Source organism: Dendrobates tinctorius, unplaced genomic scaffold (assembly GCF_039654945.1).
Source record: "Dendrobates tinctorius isolate UK_male_01 unplaced genomic scaffold, ASM3965494v1 ptg000232l, whole genome shotgun sequence".
Lineage (NCBI taxonomy): Eukaryota > Metazoa > Chordata > Amphibia > Anura > Dendrobatidae > Dendrobates > Dendrobates tinctorius.
The window spans coordinates 14,702,068-14,723,563 of NW_027361899.1; the positions used below are offsets into that span (position 1 = coordinate 14,702,068).

The following is a 21,496-nucleotide window of genomic DNA, read 5'->3' on the forward strand; positions in this document are numbered from 1 at the left end:
CCTGGGCAGCCAAGCTCCCTCAGGAAGCTCCATCCCTCTGGGCATTGTCCTTTTGAGAAGATGTGTCATAGCGGTGGACAGCTATTTCATGATGGTCGTTACCCTAACGAATGCGATATATGTGGACCGGTGGGGGATCTGAGCCTTAATGGGGAGGACGAAGCCATGCTGGAACATGAGACTTCAATGGAGGATGAGAAGAGGGTGAAGACCCCGGAGGCCCACCCGACTAAGATCAGCAGACATGATGGTGTACTGGAGATGGTTGCAGAAAGGGAGACCACAGCTCACTGAGGACTTGATCGATGATGAGGATGGTTGATCCTTCAGGTAAGAATACGCTTAAGTATCATAGGATTGATGAGAAGCAGCCAATGCAAGAATTATGGTTGGAAGAAGGGTGTGTTCTGTTTTACCGAAAGGTTTCTAGAAGCCTAGAAAGTAATTTGGATAAGTCTATTGGGTCAGTGTGGGAGTATCGGGTGGGGGTTGGGGGGGTGTGTGACTCCTGACATATATATATATATATATATATATATATATATATATATATATATATATATATATATACACACACACACACACACACACACACACACACACACACACACACACACACACACACGTTGATTTTATAGTATTTGGGCCTGAGCTGCAGTACCAGGCATTGCCTCTAAAAGACATATGGCGCTGTGCTTGTCAGAGCCACACAGCCCTTCAGTCTGCTGATTGGGTGCTGGTTTCAGAATTTGACGCACACTGATCTGCTAGATATGGCTGCCCTGTCCTAAGGATAAGCCAGCATCGTCTCGGGCTAGGTTCACATTAGCGCTTGAGTCCACAGCGTATCATCAGCATGTAAAAAATGCATGTTTACCCAGCATTCTTTATGCGCATCATCTTGCGCATGACAGAAAAAAGTGCTGCGTGCGCATGCTTTTGTATGTGTTTGTGTAGTTCATGCGGATGTGTTCGATACGACATCAGACAAAAATGGGCGTCTCAAGGGATTTCTAGTTACATTTTGAACACCTGCATACACGTCCTTGCATCCCATAGACCATAATGCATTTTTTTTTTTTTTCTACGTGCGCATATTTGACAGCTTTTGACGCCTCAAAAAATGCAACATGTTGCGTTCGCTGCGCCCCGCCGTACACCGCGAAACGGCGGTCCTTGCGTACACCATGTTAAATATATGGAAGCATGCAGATCTACGCGGATAAAACGCTGCGCAAATGTGAAGCCAGCCTTAGTGCAGGGAGACTCCTCCGGAGCGTGCTGTGCGGATAGATGTAAGGTTTTTTTTTTTTGTTTTTTTTCTGGTCTTATTGCATCGTCCTTTATCAGTCATCTGATTATTGCTTAATTGTGGGGCTTTTAATTTCCTCTTTATTTGGTGCATTTTTTTGGTGACTGTGTGAAGCCGCCTTTCTAAATAGTACAGAAAAGCTTTAATGGTGGGGTGTTATTTTTTATTTTTTTTTATTTAAACTTTCCAAGCAAAGTGCATGAGAACTGCACCGCCTGTGGTATGAAGATGCCACTGAACTGTGCAGTTTTGGGGGTTCGGGTGAGTTTGACTCCCCACATAACCGCTAGAGAAGGGGGGGGGGGGGGGGGAATATATATTTTTTCGCAACTTTAAAAAGTAGCTTCACATCTGCACCAGAAACTAATCAAATAAGGGGAAAAGGTGTTAAAAAAAAAAAAAAAAAAAAATGGCTGTGGCAGTAATCAGGATTATTGTATAGCTTGATGCTGACACCTGTGGGAAACAGAACAGTGTTTCTGCAACGTGTGAACACTACCTGACAAAGTCTGATGTGGTATAGTGGAGCCACATAAAGATGAGAGTTCTGGCGGCTCCGACTGTGAATGAAGGAGCAAAAAATAATCCCCAGGTCCCAACTAGAGATGAGCAGGAAGCACAGATGACATCCCACCGGCCTTGTGGGGTCAAAAGCTGCCGGGGACCCCAGATGGTAAGAGGTCTGCAGCCCCCCGCGTATCACTGACCTGAACCAGAGACCCGGGAATTGATCCGCTCATCTCTAATCCTGGGTTTGGGTCTACACCCTGCAGTCTCGGGCATCTGAATGCCCCTCGCTGCCAGCGCCCCTCTGACAACTCCTCCTGTCGGGGGAGAAAGAAATGGTACATGGTAGGGGCAAACATCGGTCTCTCCCCTTGTCTGTCCTGTAAAGTCACAATGTGCTTCACACCTGATCGTCATGAGGCCTGGATGGCGCAGAAAGCCCAAGGCGAGGCCCAGGCGCTGTTAGGACACGAGGCGTGTAGGAGAAGTTGGTATAACTTAAGCATTTTAAACCCCTTCTTGCCCCTCAGTTTATGCTCCAGGGTCTGACATTCTCAATTATTCAGCCGCCATATATCCAGACCGGATTGCATCTTCCTTCCTAATCAAGTGCCTGGAGCCGGCCGGGAGTAAAAGCACCAAAAGCGGCAACATTTTTATGCAATTATGGCTTCCATTAAAAGTAAAATACAAAATCTGCACCACCAGAACTGTCAGACTTGTTTTACTCTCACCTGACCCTTTTCTCCCTAAGTTCGATCTTGCAGACTAGTAGGATCCACCATGACTGCCTTTGGGCCGCGTACACACTAGACTATATAGAAGGGTCGCCGGACAGTCTGTGTATGGGGGGCGCCGGCCGGCAGATGGGTCTACCTGTTGGTAGCGGAGGGTGATCGATGGCACTGACATCTGGTACATTTTGTCTCCTTAGGGTCTTTCATGTAAAGTTCCCTCAAGATGGAAGAGCTGGAAAATCTCTGGAGTTTTGACAGATGAAAAATTTACTGATTATTTTTGTTTATTATGATAAAATGTGTCTTTTGCTTTTAATTTTCAACATTCAGCTTGGACCTCTTGGTGATTTTGTGTTTAAAAATAAAAACCAGGAGTTGCGCTATAACGAGTCTGGTGTACATGTTCTTGTACCTTTTCACCAGGAAAATAGGCCAGATCTGTCTCTGATAAATATATATCTATTTTTTATAGATTTTGCACACTGAGAGTGGGAAGGTGCGCTGAACTCACCAGCCACACCAGGGGTGCACAGATCTCCTGTGCTTGGTTTGAACATCCGTTTTCAACTATGGTACAACTTAACAGGTCACAAAGTTTTCATGTAGCGGTATGATCTGTTCATTCCATCCCACCCCTCCTCCCTCCATTGTGGTTGTGTCCTGGTGCTGTGCAGCTGGGGTTTTATGTAATGCATTCCGAGTAGTATTAGGCGCTCCCCTACTAAGAAAGGTAAAATAAGTTAATCTATTTTGAGACTAGCAGTGACTAAATGAGACCTTCTATAGTGTCCTCCTTTATACACTGCTCAACATTGAAACTGCAACACCGAAAAGGAAAGTCGTGGAGGAATTTGGTCACTCAGGATTTTATTTGGGGGGTATCCGGCTACAGAGGCGCTGAATACAAATGCATTTCACAATCTTTATATCTTTAAAATTAACTAAAAAACCGTGTGGCATTTACTTCACAATTCTCAAATACTTGATCCTTAGTTTTGGTATCACATAATTTATCGTGATTTTATGTTTAAGTTTGTGGGTGTGAAAGTGAGAAGTTCATGCAGACTTTTTCAAGGCACTAACAAAACTTTGGGTTTTAATGGATCTCTCTGAAAATGTAGAATCCTCCTCGTGTGTCATTATGGATTATTCCTTACACAGCGGAGTTGCTTGGCTTCTTCCCCTGTAAAGTCTGACCGCTCTATGGGAGAACAAGGCAAATGTTCTAATTATGTTCTAGTGCCACAAAATGCGATCCCCTGAATAAATGATGGTGAATCTGTCCTGGGAACAATACTTCTGGCCATTGTAACCTTGGGATCCTGCATTTTCACCAGTTTTGCCCTCTGCAGGCCCTTATCTCCTAATTATTGGTGTAGACTAGCTGCCATGGTGTCTTCCATACACAGCACACACAAACATTGGGGGGCTCCTGCTCTCCTGTCTTTATGCAGCACATGCAAATCATGGAGGACATTACACAGCAGCACAGGGCTGTACAACTGGGAATCCATAAGGCTCTGGGGTGAGCTATAAAGAAGCAGCAAAAATCTACTGCAGTATTGAGCACTGTATCTGGGGTTCTGAGGTGAGATAGAACGCTTACTAGAAAGAATCAACAGAATAGAGGACCTTTTAACAGCGGTATTGAGCAGTGTAGCACAGACTCCATATCTGAGGTAAGAGTAAAAACGTACTAGAAAGGATAAGCAGTATAAAGCACACTATACAGCAGGAACAAGCAACGTAGCTCTGGTACAGATGAAATGAAACACTAACTAGAAAGAATCAGCAGGATAGAAGACATTGTACAGCAGTATTGAGCAGGGCATCTCTGAGGTAATATTGAAAACTTGCTACCCTCCAGCTGTTATCTTTGACAGTAGGAATCGATGCAGTCTTAGGCTTGAGTTTTTACAGGTGACACTAATTATATTTTAGTGTCTTGCGTGAATATACTGTTGGGGTTCACGGTCTCTTGTAGGCCTTAGGTAGCGTTCACACAGCCAATACAGTTTTTGTCCAAACGTGCAGTTTTTATTGCTTTACACAGCACCAAAACAAAGTCATAACTATAAATCCTGACCTTGTCCAGGTAATAATAAACAGGACAGACCCTGGCTAATCATACACTGCTGAGAAGCTCCAACTTGGTTAAATAAGACAGTGGTTGCTGTGGACAATAGCTGATACTTGCGGTTCTCTGCACATGGCCCTTCTCAGAGAGGGTTTCTGTCCTGTCTATCTTTTTAGCAGCTCCAAGACGCATCCAGTCTGGTGCACTCAGTCTGTGCATTCACCTTTTGCTCCAACCAGCATCCAGACACTCCCTCAGGAAACTGCCACACGATGAACCTACCCAAAATATGTTGCATTTCCTGCCTCAGCTTTTATACCAGCTTTGATAGTCCCTTCTGATTGGCTGTGATATATCATGTGATGTGATAGCTGCAAGGCATTACTACGTTCAAGTAATTGTTCTCTGGTGGACGCGGGCGGAAGATGTCATCATCTCTGCGTGTGACAGGTAAGTGACGACCGCTGAGCGTCGCTGCTGAGATCTTCCTGTGTGGCAGCTCACTAGCGACCACTTAGCGATGCACCAGCGATCCTGACCGGGTCATATCGTGGTCGGGATTACTGGTGCATCGCTAAATGTAACGGGGCCCTTAGGGTGAGGTCACACGCAATGTACGCTGCCTGAGGGCAAAACTCTGCAATATGAAATTGTCACATGATTTTGTTTCAGAACCGTCTGGCTTTTGGCAGCATAAGTGGCAGTATATGGCTGCACCTTCACATCATGTAATAAGCCTCAAAGACCCTCAGCAGTACCCTGTAATGAGCCTCAAGGACACATCTGTAGATGTTTAAAGGTGCGCACACTCTTTGTGATCGAATATTCACATTGACCCTTATTTCATGTCATGGAAGTTGTTTACAACATTTTTGGATGCTTTTCCTAAGGACTTGGAAAGGTCATTGCCGCTCAGTACTTTCCTCTATGAAAATATCTTCGTCTTGTATATTTTCAGAAGAAAATCACATTAAAAAAAGGAGTGGAGATAACGTTGCAAAAATGATTGGTGTTTTTGATTACTTATTTCCTCTTCAAGCAATAATCTCCTGGGTTTTTTTTTCTTTGTCCTTAAAATGTTCTGATTTATTTTTGTCCCTTCACTATTGGAGGTAGGCAGGTTCTTAGCATGATTTGAACATTAGGCAAGATCTGTAAACTTTTGATTGCCAGTTGTTTGCAACATAACCACAAGGAGGAAGGAAGAAATATTTGAAATTCATTTATCAAAAATTTTTAAAAGAAAAACGCACTCTGTTCATTATATAGTAGTAACCAATCATAGTTTTGTTCTATACAGTCTTTGGTGAGATATCAATGAAAAAATCCAAAGGAGCTTAGTGGTGATTTCAGACCAGTCCTCTCACAATACATCGACAGTTATTTTTCAAAATGCATAGATGTTACTCAGAAAAGTAACTTATTTTAGACTGATAATCAGTTTTTTGGTCAGAGGACAGGAACCGCGATGGGGGTGAAAGTCACCCTCAGTTTTACTAATTTGTGCATGTTGGACCGAGAGAGAGTGTACATTTTTGCAGTGTCATCTGGTATTATACAAGTGGTATATATGTATGTAGGAGGATGGACCCGGCTAGGTCAGCTTCTTGCATGCCTGGGCTGGAACTATCAGGGCTGTCACCAGTGTTGCCTGGTGAAGGGCCTCCTGTAGGACTTTCTGACCAATGCAGGCCTTTGCACTTGACTATAGGGAGCGGGTGGATATAAAAGGAGCAGAGCGTGTGAAAATGGGGCTTCTGGCGGGAAAACAGTACACACTGAAGGAGAAAGTTGACTCCATCTCCGCTGCTTCTGATCAACCAGCGGGCTTACTCTGCAGCCTGTCTGCCCTTGCGCGCACGGCTTGTGCACCTACAAGACTGAAAGACTGAGCACCTCACAGACTCTGACACTCAAGAGCCCTGACTGGTCAGCACCCCTTATGACTACTGATGTGCTGCACCGTGCCGACCCTCCACCCCGGAACTTTGTTTCACACTCGCTGAGCCAAGTCCTATCCGTCACATAACACCATGTTCCAGGACTGAGGGATTACGTCGGGACGAGCCAGGCCATACCATTGCGGTACAGAGACAATGCCTTAACTTCATCCATGATTGCTTCTGAGATGTCTCACGGCACCTGCATCGCCATCGTGGGATGTCTCAACCTCCGCCATCCAGAAGCTACAGATTGATAAGTTGAATAGTTTCGTGCTATTTGTTAAGATTGTTTTATCCACTGTTCCCCCTTCTGCATTTGTACTGTATCATTACTGCAAACTCCCTGCGTGGACTATTGACTGTACACTACTTTGCATAAAGTTCCCGTTAACTCTTGCTCTGCCTCCTGCTCGTCACTGCATCCCGCATTCCTGCTCGCATCTAACATGCAATACCCCAAAGTTGTGGAATTCATTAATATTTTGAGTTAGATCACCCCTTTGATTGTTTTGCTCCACTTTAATAATTAGCTTTCAGAAGAATTCCTGAGAGGTTGAGAAAATCATAGAGACAGTAATTGGCATATTGTAAGAAATAACCCAGTAATTGGGGGATCTTTGCTGGATAAACCTGGGATTGTCTTCTGGAATGCACCTGATGTGAAAGATATGAATGTAAGGAGCTACATCAGGAATAAGAAGAATGGGAATTTGGGTGTTTTAAGGGCTTCTTGAATTGTTCAGAATGTAAGACCTTTTTGGAGGTGACTTTTAATCACAAAGAAATCGTTAGGAAAGACTACAAATTCTGTTGAGCATAGTATCAAAATCTATACTGAATGTGATAGTATCAATGTTGCATACTTTTGGATTGTCGTCTTTTGACCCTACACGTCGCAAATAAAAACACTGTACTAATATACAAAAAAAATGTTTTATGACATTTGTTATAAATGTGCCATTGCTTATTGGCACATTTTACTGAGATGCACAATATGAACCATTGGGGTATGTCTTTCTGAGGTATAGCATTGGTTACTGGTTGGGGTGTCATTATCACTAATTTAGGTTGAAAAGTGATTGTTGGATTTATCAGTTATTTACCAGGCTCTTATCCCACAAGATCTGAACGCAGATTGTTACATGAAATGTTTTCTTCAAAACAACTAGTTGGGTAATATGGGTGAATATTTTGAAATTTTCTTATGTAGGGTGTAGCAAAGCCAGGTAGGCTAGAGTTAAGTCCTAGCATTACATGTCTTAATTAGATGCACCTTGCTAGCTTTGACTAAGAACCAGGACATGTGTTCACCTAGGAGCTCTCAGTCTGATGGGAATGTTGAGCAAAGTAGAGTGTGTTGACGCTAGTGAGTGACCAGCCAAAATGTGAGCTGTTGGTGGGAGAGAGACAAACCAGAGGCTCTCTCTGTTGATGTCACTGATTAGCTAGGAAAGCTGAGCAATCTGTATGCTGGAGCTCAGGCTAGAGGTGATACTGAGATAGATAGGGCCATACCTTACAGAGAGGACTGTAATTTGTTTGGGTGAGCCGGCACTGATATATATGTGTCTGCTGAATTAACTGTTTGGCCACTTTCACATGGTCAGTATTCGGTCAGAATTTTATATCCATATTTGTAAGCTAAAACCAGGAGAGGAACAATCAGAGGAAAAGTATAATAGAAACATGTCACCGCTTCTGTATTTATCACCTACTCCTTGTTTTGGCTTACAAATACTGATGTAAAATACTGAACATATGCCTTTATTTGCTGTTATACCTTTGTGCCTAGAAGAAGCTATTTTGGACCGTATTGCCTGTATGAACGCTACCTAATGCCTATCTGAGAGCATGAATCCCTACAAGGGGTGTTGGCAAACTCGTTACATGCAGATTGGTATAAACAGCATAAAATATGTATAAATTATAGAATACTACATAAATATATAGTATTTGTTATGGCTCATGTAGTGGGGTGCTTGTCAGTGTGAGCAACACGGACTGAAGGCGTTAGTGGAATCGGATAGACCAAATGGCATGACTAACAGCAAGGAGCAGTAGAGCTGGATATTTTGGATAATTGGGGCTGCATATGCTGAATGATATATGGCTCCATGAAGCAGGAGATATGGACAGACACTTTGGGGTTCCAAAGATGAACAGTAGAGGACTGAATATCAAGAGGCATAGTTAGTATAATTGCAGAAGAGCCCACTGATAGCAGAGCAGGTTTACTGGCTACGACGCATGTGGTAGCAATGTGCACTAGTACCTGAATACTCACGCAGCATGCAGCCACCTGTTTGTGATTTAAAGAAGCAAGACATCAGCTGCGTGCACTGTATTACCATGATAACCCGATGCACACGAGAGCAAATAATACTGGCTACATGAGACAGAAAATGAGCAGACTGGAGCCAGGACAGGTGAGTAATAGTATTCATAGGGTGTAGAGATATAGACTTTTTCATTGGGGGTTTGATACTTCCGATTTATGATATTTTGAGGATTTCAGTTTCTACTAAAAATCCAACACAACGGTCGTCCCTCCATTATTTCTCTACCCAGTCCGCGCAATCATGAGGTTCTCTAGTAGCTGTGAGTATATCATCTTGTCTGTCTTCTCCTTACAGAAGTAAAAGCTTAATGTAATCTGAGCCATTTTATGGGATAATTTTCTGCACATTTTGCGGATTTCCATCACATTTCATAAGCTCTGAATGTAATTACCCAAACTCTCTATCGCTTCCACGGAATATCAAATGACATCTGTGACAGATATCGAGAACACAATTGCCAGTCATATACACTTCCACATGTTAAAGATATTTAAATCTGCAATTATCCTCTCCATGTTCTATGATATGACAAAGTATTAGTACCCCCCCTTCCATATATCCCTTATCTCTGACAATATGTCACATTCAGCAGTTTCTGATCATTAAGCAAAATGTTATAATAGTCAAAATAATCTCAAAACACAATTTATTACATACAACTGCATGGTTAGCCCAAAACCACATCCACCAAACCTTTACTGGCCCTTTATGGCGCCAACAAGTGGAGCCTGGAAGAGTAACTCTACTTTAAAAAAAAAACGTGTGATATGCCAACATTTTTAATTGTTTGAGATCAAGGTGCTGAGACCCTTCGGTGATCAATGACCCAAGGGGCAGAATTGCTACCCAATTGCCCTTCACTGATTTACACCTGATCACCGTGGGTCCTAGCAATCAAGAATCTTAAAGTTTTGTTGGATCCTTCTGATGAAAATAAGATTGTCAAAAGAAGAGATGAGAGTAACTTCTGAAATTCCTTTCGGGCAGCTTCACTCAGATTCCTGGTGCATGCGGGAGGCCGGGGTGTCCACTAGCTCGGTTGCCTCCTTCTGCTGGGCCGGCTCCATCGTCTCGCTGTCACTACTGGAACATGGGGTGCGCTGGTGTTCTTCCTCCTGCCAACCTGTAGGAACAACTTACAGGCTCACTGGTTCCTCGGGGTGAGTAAGCGGTGCTTCATCCCTCCGGGTCTCCAGCACGGCCGGTGCTGTGGGCGGACGCATCTCCGGTCTGTCATCTGGCTCCGGTTCAGCAGGCCCAGCTGTCATGAGTTCCATCTCCTGCTGCGGGTCTTTGCCTCAAGTGAGTGCCTGGTACTCCTTCATTTGTTCCCAGTTGCGGGTAAGACGTTTTGCCTCTTCTTCACGTCGCCATCGCCACTCAGTTCGCATGATGCCTCTGCAGCCGCACCGATACATCGTGTCAGACGTCCCATGTCTTACTGACGCCAGACAGCTGCACTGAGCACTTTCTGCACGGCCACTCCCGTTCCAGGGCGGGGCTCTCTCCGGCCTCTCCACCCATTTTTGGGCATTAGATGGGAAAGGGCGAACGTCCGTCTGCACATACCACTCCTTCCAGGGGCGGACCCGACATTGTTGACAGCTCTTGTTTGGCACCTTCCAGATGCTGTCACACCCTCAAAGCGCACCTTGTTGACAGGGACAGTCCTTTTTGGCGCCACAGCTCTCCATCTTGGCAGTCGCCATCTTGGGGTCCACAGGATCACTCTCCAGCTCTTCTTCAGTCAAATCCGGGGCTTTAGTCACGTCCAATTTGAAATATTTTTTGTCACATTCTTCAATCTGTACATTACAGGTCACAGCATTCAGTTTCGCTCTTGCCATAAACTTCATCTCCACTGCGCTCTCACCGCCATATGGGGCAGCGAGATCGTAACGACTGCGCCACTTGTAATAATACAACCAGAGGGTAGACTCATCAGCACGTTCCGTACTCACTGTGCTGGCAGCGGCTTCTTACCTGGTGTGTCCCACATTCTTCCTGGGGTTCAAAGGACTGGAGGCAGAGCCCAGGATAACTTCAAACAATACAGATTTATTCTCTTCAGGACACAGCTCATCCAATACACCATTAGCACACTTGACACGGTACCAGCAATACATTTTCTTCAGCTTTCCCTAGCTTCTTCAGCTACACCAGAATGGACCACAAAGCCACTACAGGACGAGGAGCCCGGTGAAAACGGCACTTAGACCTCTCTCCCTGGAACTGACTTCAGTCCAGACACGGAAATACTCATCTACTAGGTCGTCCACCCCCTTTTAGTTATCCTGCCCAAGCACTCTCTGGTTGCCCACTCGACTACTTAGCACCCAGACTAAGGCTAGTTTCACACTAGCGTTTTGGAGCGCAGCGACGGCCTGCGCACGGCCGCCGCTAAGCCCCGACCCCTGCCGCGCCCCCGCCGGTAGCTCCGCCCACCGGCGCATGACGCTGCATGCGCCCTGCATCCCCTATCTTTATCACAGGGGGCGCAGGCTGTGCGCAGTATGCGTTTGGCGGCGCATGCGCCTTTTTGATGGTGCGCCGACGCAACCAAACTGCAGCAGGTGCACCGACGGTGCACCGACCTGCGCCGCCAAACGCATACTGCGCACGGCCTACGCCCCCTGTGATAAAGATAGGGGACGCAGGGCGCATGCAGCGTCATGCGCCTGTGGGCGGAGCTACCGGTGGAGGTGCGGCAGGGGCGGGGCTTAGCGGCGGCCGTGCGCAGGCCGTCGCTGCGCTCATAAACGCTAGTGTGAAACTAGCCTTAGGCTAACATTTCCTCAGTAACTTCTTTACTGACTTCTTCACTGCTGCAGATGCAGCTCAGTGCTCAGTGCCCCCATCTAGTGTCCTTTTTCCTAACTGCACTGTCCCTAACATATATACGTATCATACACAGCTACGTACATACGTCACAATAATATATATACATGACACATACAAATATGGCAATCATATACAGGTAACTAGTATCAACATTTACAGGGCTAGGCCCTGACCCTCTAAGGCTACTTTCACACATCAGGTTTTCGGCGTCAGGCGCGATCCGGCGTCGTGCCGGAATGCCGGATCCGGCAAATGTTTTGTAAAACCTGATGTGCCGGATCCGGTTCTCTGCCGGATCCGTCTTGTTCTTGACAGACAAAACCGGATCCGTCTCATCCGGTTCATCCGTTTTTCGACGGATTACGCCGGATCCGGTTTTTAAAATTGACCCTCAAGGCAGAGTACACTGGCAGGATGACAGAGTGTGAAAGATTTGTGCCCTAACCAAACTTGTGTACCTTCTGTACCAACAGTATATACCTTTGCCAACCAAAGTTGGCTATCTTGTCATGGTCTACTATTTTTAGCTTTAGGACACAGGTGTGTACCTGGTTGTGTTTTATGCAAAGTATTTCACCTTTTAACAAAAGTTGTGTACATTGTTAGGAAATCACCAACAATAAACACAACTTTTTCGGTGAAATACTTTGCTTCAAACACAACCAGGAACACAACTGTGGCAAAAAGCTAAAATTTACCCACAGTTATATACCTGGTTTTGAATACCTTTTTACCTTTGAAATACCCTGTATTTAACCTTTTTTTTAAACATAGTTCGCCGCAGAAAGAAAAGACAGACAACCATTGTGAAACGATAATTTAACTTTTATTTAAAATTTTTTTTTTTTGTAAAATGTTTTTAAAGTGCAAAAAACTTTTTTAATAAAGGTTTTAAACCCAATGGGCATTTTTATTAAAAAAAACAAAATTACAAATCTGTGTAGTGTGGGGTGGAAATACTGCTGGAGGGGCTGCGGGACACTTCGACACTGGGTGTGTGGAGAGAGGACTGGGATCGTGGTGGGGAAGGAACAGTTAGAGGTGAAGGTGTGGAAAAAGCTACAGAATGGGTGGACATGTGGGAGGCAGAAGAGGTGGTGGGCGGTGGAGTGGAGGGTTGGGCAGGGACTGTAGGAGCAGATGATGTTGATGGCAAGTTGTATGGGGAAGGAGTTTGGTACGGGGAAGGAGTTTGGTACGGGGAAGGAGTTTGGTACGGGGCAGGTTGCTGGAAGTGGGGAGATGTCTGGTACTGGGGAGGTTGCTGGTACTGGGAAGGTTGCTGGTACTGGTGAGGTTGCTGGTATGTAATAGGAGGGGGAGGATGGAAAGTGGCTGGAGGGGGTGCAGATGTAATAGGAGGGGGAGGATGGAAAGTGGCTGGAGGGGGTGCAGATGTAATAGGAGGGGGAGGATGGAAAGTGGCTGGAGGGGGTGCAGGTGGAGGAACTACAGTGGTGGGAGGTGGAGGTTGGGAGGTAACCTGCTGTAGAGCACCGTGGCACGAATGCATTACATGCATCTGCTGGGTAGGAGATAGTGTTGCCATGCGCTCCACAACAGACCTGAAAAAGGTGTGGTTTGGCGAAGATCTTGCTTCTGAATGCATGGTTTGCAGAAGTGTCTTCACCTCCAGAATGCTGGAGTTGATCTGCTGAAAGCCTGCGGAGATTTGCTCTGACAAGACTTTGAGACAGTTCTGGAAAGATGCATTCAGATGCAAGAACTCTTGTGCATAACTCTTTTCCTGACCCCTCTGCCGCTGCCGCCCAGTACCCGCAGGTGTACTAGAGGTGGCAGGGGCAGAAGGGTGGGGTAAAGGGAAAGCGATCTCCTCACCAGCAGCTTCATGTAATGTAGGCGGCCACGATGCTCCTGTGCTGGTGGATGGGACAGATGGGTCGAATGTGTGGGAAGGCTGGGAAGGTGCAGATGTACCGGGGCGGTCGAAGTGTCCCTCGGTGCCGGTCTCCTCAGGGATCGCCTCAGAAGGGTCCAATCGTGCAGGCTCCCGAGTGCTGCTCACCGTGCTGTGGAATAAAGAGAAAAAAAAACAATTAAAATAGTGACATGGTATGGCCCTGGCTGAAAAAAAAAAGTTACATCTAACATTTTTTTTCACATGTGGTGTGTAATATTTACCTTCTGGTGAGCATTGTTTCCCGGAGGAACGACAGGGCTTGTGCGTACTTGTACTTGCTCCTGCGTCCTCCAGATCCACTCGGGGCCCGCATCTCTTTATTGAACTCCTTCTTGAAACGATCCCTCACAGACCGTCACCGATTCACAATTCTGTTCCCTGAAACGAGAAAGGACAAAGTGGTTAGTATACAACATCAGTGTTTCACAAACTCCAGTCCTCATGGTCCCCAGGGGTCATGTTTTCAGGATTTCCATAGTAAATAGAAATCCTGAACACATGATCCGTGGGGACCACGAGGACTGGAGTTCGGGAAACACTGGTTTACATCAAGCAACCGGTACTGTATATACTTACGCTCTTTAATCTGGGCCCGAGCTTCGAGGTCCTCCCAGCGGCCCACAAGGAGCGAACAGATTTCCTCCCAGAGTCGTCGGGTAACGATCAGGTCAGCGTGGCGGCGGTCAGCCATATTCCAGAGCGGCTCCCTTTCTCTGACGAGATCGATGAGGTGGTCCACATCAATCCCTCCATCCTCACCGTCAGAGTCGGGAGCACGCTGTGAAGGCTGTGAAAGAAAAAGACAAAAATAACATAATTAGCCTCCACAAAAGAAATGAAATAAAAAGTGCAAAAAAACAAAGCAAAAATATTTATACTTACACGCTGGTGACCGCCGCGTTGCTGTCGCCGACGACCCTGGGAGGCACTGCGAGGACCTCTTGGCCGAGCACCAGATTGGGAAGACTAGAGAAGAAAACAAAAAATGTTATGTCTTTGGATGTAGGCATTTGTTTGCTGTGTGTGGTCTGCAGAACATTGTTTTCTATGTGTTGTGTGTAGTGTGATGTTGTGTTTCTGCGTTTGATGCAAAAAACTTACCAATTGTGAGCCCACTCCAGGTGTCTGTCCACCCCTTCCTTCTTCTTCTGGGAGCTCCTCTTCATCTTGTGATTCCTGTTTTGAAATAAAAGGCAATGAATACACATATATTACAGAGATGATGGATTTTGGAAATAAAAACTTACCGTCAAACGCTGACGATGCGAGGGAGGGCTCCCAGAAGAAGATGTGCTGTCCTGTTGATGGCCAGACTCCATGGCTGTGGGTATTGCTGCTGCCAGTGATGCCATTTCTGCTGCTGCTGCTGCATCTCTTTGGCGGCTGTTGAATAAAGAGAAACAAAGGGCCAATGAATATCTTGATATTCCATGGCCCTTGTTTGGAGGAATGGGGGATTTGATAATTACCATCTCTCATCTGCTGCTGGACTCCCCTCCCGTTCAGCATGCTGCTCCATTTGGGGTGGTGCTGATGGTGCTGCTGCTGCAGATGTCTGCTGCCTTCTCCTGCTCCTGGTTCTTGGCTTGGGTGGCATGTTGGGTGTGGCTGAGGGTCCCATTGTCTTGCTTTTATATATCTCCTGTGGGCAGAGCTACTGAGCATGCTCAGACCAAAAAACCGGATCCGGCGCATTGCGGCGCTCATAGGCTTTCATTGTGTGAAAAAGCCGGACGCGCCGGATCCGGCGTGTCCGGCTTTTTCGCCGGAGACAAAAAACGTTACAGTAGCCGTTTTTTCCAGACGCCGGATCGCGACACATTGCCGGATCCGGCGAAAACCGGATGAAACGCATGGCCATCCGGCGCGATCCGGCGCAAATGCAAGTCAATTGGGGGGAAACCGGATCCGGCATTGCATTTCGCCGGATCCGGTTTCTGTCAAAAGCGCCGGATCGCGCCTGACGGCGAAAACCTGATGTGTGAAAGAGGCCTTACAGCAACAACCAGCTCCAAAGCCAGGGAATTGTGCGTTAAGGTGAGCTGTTGGACTGCAGAGGGCCCATATATTGTTGTTATATTGTTCTTCCATAGGGGCCCTTTTCTGTCTGGGTCCCCTAGTGCCATATACTGAAGCTTGTACAGGTGAAATCATAGGACATACTGAATCCAACATGCCCACTCCTACTTTTCCAGAAGAGTTGAGCCCATATACATTAAAAATAGGCCGGTACGTACAATATTGAGCTTGGCGGATATTTATCTAATATGTATTGCCACCCAAGAGTGAAGACGGGCAGCCCTGACCTCCCTGATGGTTTCCACATTCACAATAGTCATCATTTACACGTTGGCTCCTAATTTCCCTTTGGCCGTCAGACCCTGGGAGGTGACTGCGGCATCCATGAAAAACTGCGAAACGGAGAGGTTCCTGGTGCGAAAGGGTTACTGACAGGAATGTGAGCAGCCGACAGTAAATGCCTCTCAGACCGAGCCGCAGCTGTGATGGAAGAAGAACCGCAGGCTCTAAAGGACAAAACCGTAAATTCATAGGGAGAGAAGAGAGAGGCGCAGACGACAGGGAGGACATCTTCATACCGCCAAACGGCAGGGAAGAAGGCGGCTGTAATCTCTGCCCTCACCAACACGCCGACCCTGACACTCTCCGCCTGCGGAGCGACTGCTTTGTAAGGTTATGTTCACATGTAGCATTTTTGGCAGCGCTTTCTTTGCAGCGTTTTTATATGCAAATATTCAGCTGCGTTTCACACTACCAGCGAAGTCAATGAGATTTCAGAAATCTCATGCACACACATTAGTTTTCTTTCCTGACTGTTCTGTGAAAGAGCTTCGTTTTTGCAAAATGCAGCATGTCACTTCTTTTAGCGTTTTTGCACCCATTGAACGCAATGACTAGGGCAAAAAAATGCTGCAATTAGAATCAGATTTTTTTTTCTATGAACTAAACTTTTTCAGCATGAACAAGAAACTAATGTATCCTGGAAAAAGACAGAAAAAATGTACAAAAAAACTAAGCAAAACTTGCTTTTTGTAAGCCGCTTTAATGCAGCTTACAATTGGCATAAAAAAGCTGCAAAAATGCAAAGTGTGACATAGCCTAAGAAGTCACAGAGTAAAGTAAAACTGTCTCAGTTACTCATAACAACCAATCAGAGCTCAGCTTTCAATTTACCAGAGAAACCAATCACAGCGCAGCCTTCATTTTACAAGACTTGTTTTAAAAATGAATGCTGATTTGTTGCTATGGACACTTTTTTCTTTTAGTCTTTTCTATGGGATGACCTACAAAAATTGTCCCCTTTTCCCTTTTGTAGTTTGTACAATATGACAATTATCATGCCTCATACATCTTTGCTTTTGTTGCTCATAGAAACCAATCAGAGCTCAGCTTTCATTTTTCCAGTGTAGCCAATCAGAGCTCACCCCCATTCACATGGCTGTGCAAGGGAACTGCAACTCAACTTCAAGTATCTGTGTACAGGGGGAGAACTACGCCAGCACTGTATCTCCTTCATACAGAGAATCGTTGGAGGTGTCAGAATCATTCACAGGATCGATGGGGGGTCTCAGGATCATTCACAGGGGTAGTGGAGTTGTCATGATCACTGTCAGGGTCAGTAGTGGTGTCATGATCATTGGAAGCATCGGTGGGGGTGTCAGAATCATTCTCAAGATCGTGAGGGTGTCAGGATCATTGTCAAGATCGGTGAGGGTATCAAGATCATTCTCAGGATTAATGGAGGTCTCGGGATCATTCTCAGTATAGCATGGGGTGTCGGGATCATTCTCAAGACCGTTGGGAGGGACAGGATCATTCCCAGGATCACTGGGGGTGTCAGGATCATTCCAAGGGTTCATGGCGGTGTCACGATCTTTCTAAGGAACTGTGGAGGTGTCAGAATCATTGTCAGGTTCGATGGGGGTGCTAGGATCATCCTCAGGATTGATGAGGGTCTCAGGATCATCCTCAGGATTGATGAGGGTCTCAGGATCGGTGGGGGCATCATGATCATTCTCAGAGTTGGTGGAGGTGACATGAACATTATCAGTGTCGGTGGGGGTGTCAGGATCATTCTCAGAATCGATGGGGATGTCAGGATAATTCTCCAGATTAGTGGGGGTGTCAGGCTCATACTCAGGATTGGTGGGGGTGTCAGGATCATTTTCAGGATCTGTTTGGGTGTCAAGATCATTCTCAGGATCAATGGGGGTATCAGGATAATTCTCCAGATCAGTGGCGGTGTCAAGATCACTCAAGATCGGTGGGTGTGTGAGGATCATTGTCAGGGTCTTGAGAAGTCTGATCATTCTTAGGATTGGTGGGGGTGTCAGGATCATTCTCAGAATTGTTTGGGGTGTCAGGATAATTTCCAGGATCGGAGGGGGTGTCAGGATCATTCTCAGAATCAATTGTGGCACCCCAGGAGTCCGGTTGCCACAGTGGCATTGCCTCCCTCACAGGGGGTGATGTCATGCTTGGAAGCAAGGAGGGTTCCCCTTGCCAGGTAACACCAGCATCCAACACTTTTCCTGACTTCAGTCCAGAAGGGGGAGCTCGAACACCTGGTTTCAGGAGAGCTTCCCTATAAGTTATGGCCTGGAGGTGGGGTTAGTCAGTCTGTGAGAGAGTGAGAGGAGGGAAGTCAAAGAGAACCTGGGAGTGGAGCTATGACCAAGATCACCCCAGAGCTGAGTGCTAGAAACCGGACGCCGGAGTCCGTGTCTGCGTGGGTACAGATGTCCCAGCAGCTAAATCTGGAGGGCAGGGGACTGCAGGTTTCCTGGTCCCATCAACCACCTGTCGACACAGCAGCACCCTAGTGCCCAGAGCCGCCACGAAGGAGCGACACCTGTAGTAGGCTCAAGCTGCCTGCCATGCGGGCAAGGACTTAAAGACAAGGAGGAGCAGAGGCCCAAGCATAGCTTTAGGCAGCCAAGACCTCAGAAGACAGCGCAATAGGAAGGCCTCCAAACCCATCTGGTTTAGGGTAAACTAAATTGCTTCCAGGCTGCCCAGATCTCCATACCAACTGTTATCCATGCCCTGGTCTGCACTTCAAATCATCATGTAAAGGTAAAGGAAACTACAACCCTTGTGTCTTCAGTCATTCCCCACTCCCTCAGTCCTGCACCCCAAGGTCCACAATCCCTTGTCAGAACTTTACCGGTAGCCCTGTGGGGAGCAGAACCATCCCAGCTGCGTCACTATCGGCCCCAGTGGTCTCCTTAAGCAGCGTCAGCCATCCATTGCTGAACACCACTATAAACTTTCGCTCAGCATTTCTATTACACGCCCAGTGCCACGGACCGGGTCACTGCTGCCGTGACATCCCCTGAAGAACTGTCTGTCCCGGACTGAGTGCCCCACGGTCCTGGTGGGCGCCGCACAATGGGGGTGTCAGGATCATTTTCAGGATTGTTGGGGATGTCAGGATCATTCTCAGGACCGATGGGGGTGACAGGATAATTCTCCAGATCAGTGGGGTGTCAGGATCATTGTCAGGATTGTGGGGGTGTTGAGATCATTCTCAGGGTCGGTGGGGTTGTTAGGATCATTCCCAGGGTTGGTGTACGTGTCAGGATCTTTCTAAGGATCTGTGGAGGTGTCACATTCATTGTCAGAATCGATGGTGGTGCCAGGATCATTCTCAGGTTTGGTGGGGGTGTCAGGATCCTTCTCAGTGCCGGTGAGGGTGTCAAGATCATTGTCAGGATTGATAGGGGTGTCAGGATCGTTCTTAGGATCGATGGGGGTGTCAGGACAATTCTCCAGATCAGTGGGGGTGTCAGGATCATTCTCAGGATTGGAGGGATGCCAAAGGTTGGATACCATAAATCTTAAAGTGAAGGAAGTTCCTAGCGATTTGCCATCACGTTATGAGATAGGAAAACCCCTTTAATAGAGGGGGTGGTTTACTGTCCTGTCTCTCTGTCCTGACTAGAGTGGATTGCTGCTACAGAGAACGTCCCTCACCCTTGGGGATCCGTCCTGTCCTGCAATATACAGAAGATTCATTGACTAGACACTGCACAATGCTTTGCTTCACCTGCGGGGGCGCTATTGTCCACCAAAGATCTGCTCCTGGAATGAGCACTCATGGGGCATTTTTACTTGTGGGGCCACTCAAAGGGGATTATTACTAAAGGGGGCATTCAACAAGTATTATTAATCAGGTACTCGTGGGGGATTATTACTCCATGGGGATTATTATTGTAGAGGGCACTCAGGGAAGATGATTACTTAAAGGGGCTGTCAGAAGAATCATTACTTGAAGGGAGCACTGAGTGGGCAATTATAATGGGGGGGTACTATTATTTGAAGGGGGCGCCGAGGGGAGATTATTGCTTGAATTAGTGATAGCAGCAGGATGGAAAGAGTAACCCAAGAGGTGAGTGATGCTGGAAATATTAGAATTTTGTGGAAATATAGAAATAAAAATGCTCCCCTTACCGGTCACCTGTCCTGCAGCCCGCCGACTGGGGCCTCCCAAGAACTCAATTATAAAGTTGAGTGAAGAGCCAGAGGATTGAGGACAGGATGGCGGCCTGTAGCGAGAGAGGAGAGCATAATAAGAAACATTGAATTCACATCGAAGAACATCAACTGAATCTGACCACTGTAGGGTCACTGTATGGCGGTAATATTGGTCTTTTCTATAGGGATTTCTTTTTTCATTTCTACCAGTTTGGTTGCGTTATTCAGTGACTCTTTAGTGGTATATAGCATATGATGTGGAGGCGAGTAGCGGAATTATTGGTAATGTTAATCTAATTCTGCCTAAGTATTATAGTCTTTAGTCCCTATGTAGCGGTAATGTTACTGGTCACGGTCTGGCGGTATTACTTCGGCCTAGTCTAGTTGTATTATTAGTGATAATGGCCTTAGTACGGTGTTTTGTTTCTGTGTAGGTAATACCTAGTCCTGGTATAGTAGTGTCAGTGTTATATGATATATGGACAGTATGTAAGTGGCGCTTTGGGGAAACATGTCCCTTGGGGCTTAGGCTTCTGGTCTTTTCACAGCCATATTTAACTGCTGATCACTGGGGTACAATTTGTTCTCTACCTATCGGGAAGGGACTCCTCTAACAAGAAGGGATTGTCCAAAGTGGAGACCCCCTTTAATTAAGGGGATTTTCGTTCCGCCGCGCACATTTCTATTTTGTGTGATTTTGCGCTTTGGTTATGGTAATTCCTCTCTGGATTTATAGAGTATGAAACACACATAATCCCTGATCAATATGAAGAACCATACGACCTTCATAAATATACAAGCCGGTTACTTTACTCTCCGGACCCAGAGTATATTTTATCTCGATTTCTGTAAAATCAATAGAAACAAACGGGCCTTTTATTTGCTGATGCGATGTCCGTTCTCAGCCTGAGGGTCCTCTGAGAACAAGCCGAAGAAAGGGTCAGACATGAGAGCGTGATGTAATTCACAGGGTCCTATCAGTATGGATCCCCAGACAGCGAGACGTGCCTTCGCTGCCGCCACCAAACCTGTGCCCGACCTCTACACAGACAGGATGGGGAGCAGCTAAAAGGCAAGGAGAGGAAAGACCTCCACCCTGCTATGAATTATCTGCTATAAGGAATTTTTCTCCAGTCACATCCAAAGCTAAAGTAAAAATTCTGCTTTTTCATACCAAATGTTGGTGCATTGTGGGGGGGATGGATGGACATCTAGTTTATGTGAGATTGGGCTGGATGAGTAGGTCTAATGCAGCATAGTCGCACCAGGACAATATAGTTGGAACAACAGAGTCCGATGCAGCAAGACTGAAACTGGAGGAGTA

The 21,496-nt window shown here is 46.3% G+C and overlaps 1 long non-coding RNA gene across 1 annotated transcript; it reads left to right on the forward strand.

Annotated features, from left to right (window-relative positions):
• The first annotated feature begins 191 nt into the window (after positions 1-191).
• LOC141060077 (uncharacterized) lies at positions 192-2,942 on the forward strand. Its single transcript, XR_012222658.1, has 2 exons — positions 192-330; positions 2,754-2,942. It is a non-coding gene; the product is annotated as an uncharacterized lncRNA (long non-coding RNA).
• Positions 2,943-21,496: the final 18,554 nt, after the last annotated feature.